This window comes from Fukomys damarensis, unplaced genomic scaffold (assembly GCF_012274545.1).
Source record: "Fukomys damarensis isolate Sample0158 unplaced genomic scaffold, DMR_v1.0_HiC HiC_scaffold_12, whole genome shotgun sequence".
Classification (NCBI taxonomy): Eukaryota; Metazoa; Chordata; class Mammalia; order Rodentia; family Bathyergidae; genus Fukomys; species Fukomys damarensis.
In genome coordinates this window covers 5,541,968-5,549,561 of record NW_022900924.1, presented here as the reverse complement: position 1 = coordinate 5,549,561, position 7,594 = coordinate 5,541,968, and the positions used below count along the sequence as shown (strand labels likewise).

The 7,594-nt window shown below is 48.6% G+C and overlaps 1 long non-coding RNA gene across 1 annotated transcript; it reads right to left on the bottom strand.

Moving 5' to 3' along the window:
• Positions 1-69: 69 nt before the first annotated feature.
• On the bottom strand, positions 70-7,539 carry LOC109117404. Its single transcript, XR_002024705.2, has 4 exons — positions 7,128-7,539; positions 5,831-6,167; positions 2,982-3,201; positions 70-216 (listed from the first exon to the last, which is right to left on the bottom strand). It is a non-coding gene; the product is annotated as an uncharacterized LOC109117404 (long non-coding RNA).
• Positions 7,540-7,594: the final 55 nt, after the last annotated feature.

Sequence of the window (7,594 nt, the reverse complement as noted above, 5' to 3'; positions counted from 1 at the left end):
TTTTTTTTTTTTTTTTTTTTTTTTTTTTTTTTTTTTTTTAACAAAGAGCATCTTGCAGCCCCAGGAAGATATTCAGAAGTCACAGCAGGGACAAGAGCCATCTTCAAAGAGTCAGAAAGGACTCCAGCTTAGCAGGGCAAGGCTTCAGATGCCCCTTCGTAATTTTCCTAGATGCTCAGCGTCACCCAGTGTGTTGATGCACGCCTGTAAGCCTTGCTACTTGAAAAACAAGGAAGGAGGATTACAAATTGGAGATCAGCCTGGGCACTTAGTGAGATCCTGTTTTAAAATAGAAAATAACTCTTAGAGAAGGCAGATTGTCACCCAGTCTGGGGTCGGTCATTTGGCACAGCTTTGTGCAGGCCATTCCTTTGCCAGGAAAGTAAATGTTTTGTTGGTGGTGTTGTTGTTTTGTTTTGTTTTACCCAAAAATAAAATAAAATAATTTAAAAAATTAAAATTAAAAAGGACTGAGGGTGTAGCATAGTGACAGAGCACCCCTAAGTTAAATCCCCAGTGCTGTTTCCCCTATCCAAGATTCAGGATGAATTAATTTCCGGACAACTACATCGACTTCCCGTAAGCTCTTGGCTTTCACACCTACCCATCCACTCTTCTGTTTCTATCTTTCATAACCACAGCCGAAGACTTCAAAATACAAATCTGATCTAGTCACCCGCTGCCTGCTTAGAACGTCTAAAGACAAAAACAAAAGCCTTCACTATGCCCAAGAGGTCACTCGGGTGTTCCTGGTCACCAGGCCTGTTTCCCCCAGTTCTCCTTTGCGCCTGCTCTTCTCCTTCCATCTGAACATTTCTCTTTCCTCCATTCTTCCAGTTAATCCTAACTTCAACTCCCAGTTCAGTGGTTACTTCCTTGCAAAGCATTTCCCGACATCATGGATATGGAAAATCACCTTGTGACAGGCTCTCCTCGTACCATGTGGCCCTTTCATCTGTAGCGCTTAACACGGTCAGGATTGCAGACTTACTCACATAATTATTTGATCCTATCTGTAAGCCCTGTCCCACTTGGTGTAAGGTTCACAAGGGCAGTGATTTTGTCTTGTTGTCTGCTTGAAATAAATGGACAGTTGGCTGAGTTCATGCATGCATAAGAGAGGGAATGGATAAGCGTCTGGATAGGCAGGTGTGTGAATGTATGGGTAGCTGTAGGAGGGCATGGATGGATGGAGGGAGGGATGGGAGTGTGGCTGACTGGACGCTCCCATTGCCCCCAGCCTATTTAGATCTAGTCACAGTTCCCTCTAGTCTGTCTAGCTAATCTTCTCCTTGTCTATTTTATATATGTCAAAGATCCCCGATGCGCCAAGAATGTGCCCGTAGTACAGTGGGAACCCAAGGACAGAGGGATTTCCATATTCTTAAAACTTAATAACTCATCACAGCTAGTTCCAGTAATAGAGACTGGAAGTCTCCCAGTGTCTCAGGGCTCAGCGGAGGCATTGTCTGCCCCAATAATTCCTCTCTGATCAGTCAGCCCGTGCCTGATCTCCAGTCCTCGGACTGTCCCAGCTCATAAGTCTGGGGTACTCTTGCTTATCCTTGATCACAAATTGCTTCATGCTGTCTCTTGTCCTTTTCAGTGACTTTCTTCTGCTCCTCCAGACTGCTGGGAGGACTTACCTCTCACAGAAGGCCAGTATGTAGGCTGGGCATTGCACACTCAAGCTCGCATGCGTGCGCGCACACACACACACACATACACTGCCTCTTTTAATTTTCTCAAGACCCAGAGTGAGGCATGATCACCCTGATTGATTGATTGATTGATTGTGCTGGGGATTGAACCCAGGGTCTTGGCGCCATCGAGCTCTATGCCCAGCCCTTTCTTTATTTTTAATTTTGAGACATGGTCTCCATAAATTGCCAGGCCAGACTCGTTCTAGCCTCCCCGACTGCTGCATCACAAGTGTGGACCAAGGCTCCTACCTGACACACTCTCATTTTAAGTAGCTGGAAACGGATTTACCCCGTATCACACAAATACTAAATAGTGAAGCTAATGATATAATCTAGGCCTGCCTGAATCAAGACCGAGATCCTTAACCAGAGTCCCAGGCCCAAATACCATCTCCAGCAGCTCATTCTACAGCTGTCAGAGACTTCACCCTAAACTGGCTGAAATGCGCCCATCCGAAACTGCTGCTCAGGGACCCCGATTCTGACCCCCGGTTATAACCAGGACAAGTGTGTCCTCTCTCACACGGCAGTCTGTGAACAATTTATGGCCAGGTCTCATGTCTGCTCTGCATCTTGTCCTCTCTGGGGAGGGCCTGCAGGGCAGAAAAGGTACTAACTGGGAACTATGAAACCTAGATTCTCATCCCAGCTCAGCTGCTGTCCACAGCCAATTTTAAAAGAAAATTAAGTCGGTGATTGTGACCAGAAAGGATGATAAAAACCATCAACCCCTATCACTCTGGTTTCATAAAAGAAAGGGCAGCTGACACAGAAAAAAGTAGAGCAATCTCAGAATTAATTTAGCTTTATGCAAACTCCCTACATCGTCCCTGTTGCTCTCATTTTACCGTGTCCTGGAGTTAACTCTGTAGGGGACTGGCCCAGGTCTGCAACAGCCTTTGCTCTAACCCATTAAAGAAAACAGCATCAGTCCAGGAAACCGGAACAGAGCACTTCAGCTTCAGGACAGGGTAGTTTCCCTGTTTTGAGAAGGAAGGAAAACCTGAAAGTGTCTGGCGGAGCGAGGCAGCCAAGCTTAGGAAGTAAGACAGACTTACTTCTCCATTGGGCTGTGGCTTCACATCCAGTTTCCACATCAGTTTAGAGGCACAGAGTCTTTCCTTACTCATTTTTGTGGGTTTTTTGTCTTTTGGTGTTCATTTGTTTTTTGGCACTGGGGATCAAACACAGGACCTCACACTTGCAGGACAGGTGCCGTACTGCTGAACCAAATCCCTGACTTTTTTTTCGTTTGCTTTTTTTGGAACAGCGTCTCACCGTATAATTCAGGCTGGCCTTGAACTCACTTCGTAGCAGAGGCCGGCTCAGATTCTTGGCTATTCTCCTGCCTCGGCCTCTCGAGTGCTGGGATTCCAAGGATGTGCCACCACGCTGGGCCATTCTTTACTCTTGTAACTCCATAGTTGCCCTGTGACCACCCAAGGCCACGTTTCTAGCAAGTAGAAACTCCTGGAAACCAGGAGGGCTGTTCTGGCCCCTGATAGAGGAGAAAGGGTAGTTAGTTACACAGAAGCAACACATTTTCTCTTGGACCAGTTCTGGGCTTGGATTTACTTTCATTCATTCATTCATTTAATATTTATTGAACACCTAGGATGTGCAGAACACTAGGCCAGCATTAGATGCACATGGGTTAGAAAAGAATGATTTGGTCTCTGTTCCCGTGGGTTCTAGGCTCTGTTCAGAGAGACAGATTTAATCCAAGTGAAAGGAATAGGGTAAATTCAGAACTGCAGTAAGTCGTACAATAGAGGCACAGGTCATCCCCTAGAGTATTAAATAAAGAGGGTTCCCGTAGTCGCCAAGTCATGGGGGGTTGAGACAATAATGACCAAGCTGAGATGAGAAGAAAGAGCAAGCACCGAGCCTGTGAAGGAGGGAAAGCATATTCCAGGGAGAGCGCTCGGTGGAGAATGAGCAGAAATTGCATGGAAACCTGTGATAAGGTCAGTCTGACTGAGGAGGAACGAGCAACAAGGACGGACCTGCGGGATGAGGCTGGGGAGGGAGTTGGGGCTCACCTGCTACCTAAGGGGAACAGGAAGCTGCCAAAGGGCACGGAGCATGGGAAGTGGTATCACAGATGCAATGGAGGTAGGGAGGAAACAATAATGGCCTCTTCAAAAAGTTAAACTGAACCAGGTAGGTGGCGCACGCCTGTCATCCCAGCACTTGGGAGGCTGAGGCAGGAGGATCACTGTGAGTTCGAGACCAGCCTGGGCTACCTAGTGAGACCCTGTCTCAACCCCCCCCAAAAAGTTAAATTGATGGTGGCGTTGGTGGTGGGAATAACAATAAAAATAATAGTGCTGGGCCGGGGATTTAGCGCAGCGGTTTGGCAGCCTGCCTTACAAGCGCAAGGACCCGAGTTCAATCCCCGGTACCCAAAATAAATAAATAAATAATAGTGCTAAGATTACTGAACACCATGCCCTGTATATCATTATTTTAAAATTTTATGCATTCATTTGTTGAATCTTCACAGCAGTCCTATGAGGGTGGATACTGTTATTGACCCCGTTGTATCGCTGACAAAACTGAGGCACAGAGATTAAGAAATGTGCCCAGAGTCACAAAGCAGGTACCACACACCCTGTTGTTTTGCTCGATTGGTTTGTGGGTGTTGGACATAAAAATGGGCCTTATGAATGGTAATCACATGGTCCATGGCTGAGCAATACCACCAGTCCTGTGCGATTTTGAGAAGAGAACACAGTCATTGCTAGGAAGAGAATGCATTCTTAAAGACCAAAAAGGATGCAGGAGAAGGCTTTTGGCTGTGCTGCATCTGATGAAGAAGGAGGAGGGTAGAAGGGTTAGATTGCAATGTTTTTGCTAATGGATCAGGTGTGTGGGTTGAGGGAAAAGAAAATATAGGATAATTCCAAGATTTTCTGCCTGAATAACTGATGATGGTATAGTTACTAAATCAGGGAAAACTGTGGGAGGAACAGGTTTGGGTAGGAGCTGGGGGAGGGAGCAGAGCTAAAAATGATGTTGTAGACACATCAGGTCTGTTTTTCCTCTTGAGAGGCGTAGATGGCAACTGGACAGAGTTTATCTCAGAGGCAGGGTCAGGGCAAACAATTTTAAACTGAGACACGAGGATATCCGCGGTCCTGGAATCGCAGCGTTGAGTCCCTAGGGGAATAAGATGCAGACAGAGATTGGGAGGGACGCATCCTCGAGTTCCCCAGCAGAGATTGCACAGTGGTACGGAGGCCAGCAGGGCTGGATGAGAAAGAGCCGGTGAGGGAGGCCGTGTGACAAAGTCTCGGCCTAACCCGTCCCTTCTGGCCTGCTCCGTAATCTCCGCCAAGTTGCTTCCTGCCTCAGAACATCAGTTTCCCCTCTGCAGACAAGGGGTTGGCTGCGCTCATCACGAAGGTGACTCCAGACTGGTCCTTCTGTGCCTGTTCTGAGAAGAGTGGGAGCAACTCCGGTAGCCGCTTACCCAAAGAAGAAACCAACACTGAGTCTCGCTCGCCTTGTTTCCAACTCCTACAATTGGCCCACTCAGATAAAAATCCCACAAACACCAAAACGTAGCCCAGGGTCCAACTCGGAGAAGGTGGGGCTGAGCAAGGCCATGGTGACCTACGGTAGAACCCAGCCCCTTCCCAGCCGAGTGACTTGTCCTCAGTCACCTGTAAATGGCAGCCCGTAATACCCACTGTGCAAGGGTTATTGGTAGAACCAAAACAAGTAGCAGGCGAAGTGTCCCGTGTGGTTCTAGGTGTGCTTGTGATCCATGTGTGTGATCTTTCTGCTAAAGATATTACTTCCTCGAATCGGAAGACAGGAATTGCAGGGTGGCTCTGCCATTACAGAGTAATGCCATCTTGCTGCTGATTAACTCCCAGAGTACCATCTCCACCTCACCGGCGCAGTAACGGCTGCCCAACTGATTATGAGAATTAGGAGTCTACAAAGTGATACGCGCATGCCCATGTTTCTAGCAGCACGATTCATAAGTAAATTTATTTCACTTAACATGTTGGTCTCACGGTGCGTCCATTTTCCTACAAGGGACTCAAATTTATGCTCCTTTTGGGCAGAGTGGTGCTCCATGGTGTGTCATCACCACATTTTCTTTATCTACTCACCTGTTGATGGACACAGGCACCACTTCCGAGGTTTAGTCACTGAGCCCAACCAATCTCCCTCTTGCAGAGATGACCCCCAACTTCAGTTCTGCCAGAGGAGACGGCCTTGTATAAGGTATTGTCTTCCGCTCAGTCTAAGTCATAAAAGCTGAATTAAACAGTACCTTCCAGCCGCTGGGGTACTGCAAAAAGTAGCAGGCTCGGAGCGATTCCAAGACGTGTGCAGAGGGAAGTGGACACCCGGCTCTGTCCCAACACACACACACACACACACACACACACACACACACACACACACTGCCAAATCTGGGGTAAGTAGCAGCCCCTCTCCTGGTTCCTGCAGAAGAGAGACATCAAAGAGATGGTCAGACTTGCCTCTGGTCTCACAAGGGGAACTGTTCTCCCTTTCACTTCTGCTTTGAGGCAAGACACATCCTGTGTGTCAGGACCACTCGGGGAACAGTCCTGTCCTCTCAATATCAACCACCCACAGCACCCAGTTTGGTGACCAGGAATAGGACAGCCTGGGGAGTCGGGAGTGGAGACATGGCTCTCAAGGACAGCATAGGAAGCCCAGGGCAGAAGTCCCCCCCTTACTTGGGATTGCAAGTGTGTGCCACTATGCCCAGCACAAATGAGCTCTTGCTGTTCTCCTTCTCCTGCTTTCTTTCAGTCCTTTCCCAAACTTCAGACTTGCTCAAGTTTGCATAGAGGTTATTTGTGCACCTGCTGAGCACATTTAAAACGGAATATTTGGCCTCCGTGAGGAGAATATATACAGCACTGCCTTAAAATTACGGGGCTGAGAGCTGGGTGCAGTGCTGCACCCCTGTAATCCCAACTGTTGGGGAGTCTGAGACAGGAGGATCACTTGATCCCAGGAGTTGGGGACCAGCCTGGGGAATGTAGCGAGATTCTCATTCTGATTCAAAAGGAAAGGAAAGGAAAAAAGAAAAGAGAAAGACCACTGGGAGTATAGCTCAAGGGTAGAGTGTTTGCCTAGCATGCATGAAGCCGTGGGTCTGATCCCTCTCACAGCAAAAGATAAAATCACTGGGCACTCGGCGCCGCCAGGCATCTCCGCAAGGCTAACTGCACGCGCTCTTCACCATGACCCACTGACAGAGGCCTGAGAAGCACGGCCCGCATCTACCTCAAGCTCCAGGTTCAGGGAGGTGAATGGACTTGCTCAGGACTACAGACATAGCTGGCACGAACACCAGAAAAGAACGGCGACTCTAACTCAGACCGTGTCCTGGGTCAATTCACAAAATGTTCTCACAGCCCAGATTCTCACATCAAGCCCGAGTTATGCAGTGAAGGCCGCCGATTTCGCTCGTGGGTGTCGAAACAGACGCGGGTCGGGTGGTTTCAGGAGCGCGCACAGGGTCACGTGCTGAAGAAACAGGAGGCTGAACCCGGGAGCAGGGTTTCTGTCTCCCTGAAGAGAAAAGAGGTCGTGAAAGAGGATCATTCCCCTGCCAGTTCTACCTGAAGCGCTGGCCACCCCTTTAGAGTCTGAGTGTGTTCAAAGCGCATTGTTCTACGTAGATCCGGGGCCAGGAAGAGCAAAGCCTGACAGGTGAGCGAGGCTAACCTGGCGTGACCCCAGACGGGCTGGCTCAGGGCTTCTGGACAATGGAGCCATTTTTTGCTCTAATTTGCACCCTGGAATTTGGCAACACTAACCTCCCACCAGAAATCAGTTAAAAGTGTAGACTGGGTGGGGCGGGTCTAAACTCTCCTCTCCCCTCTCCCCCCCCC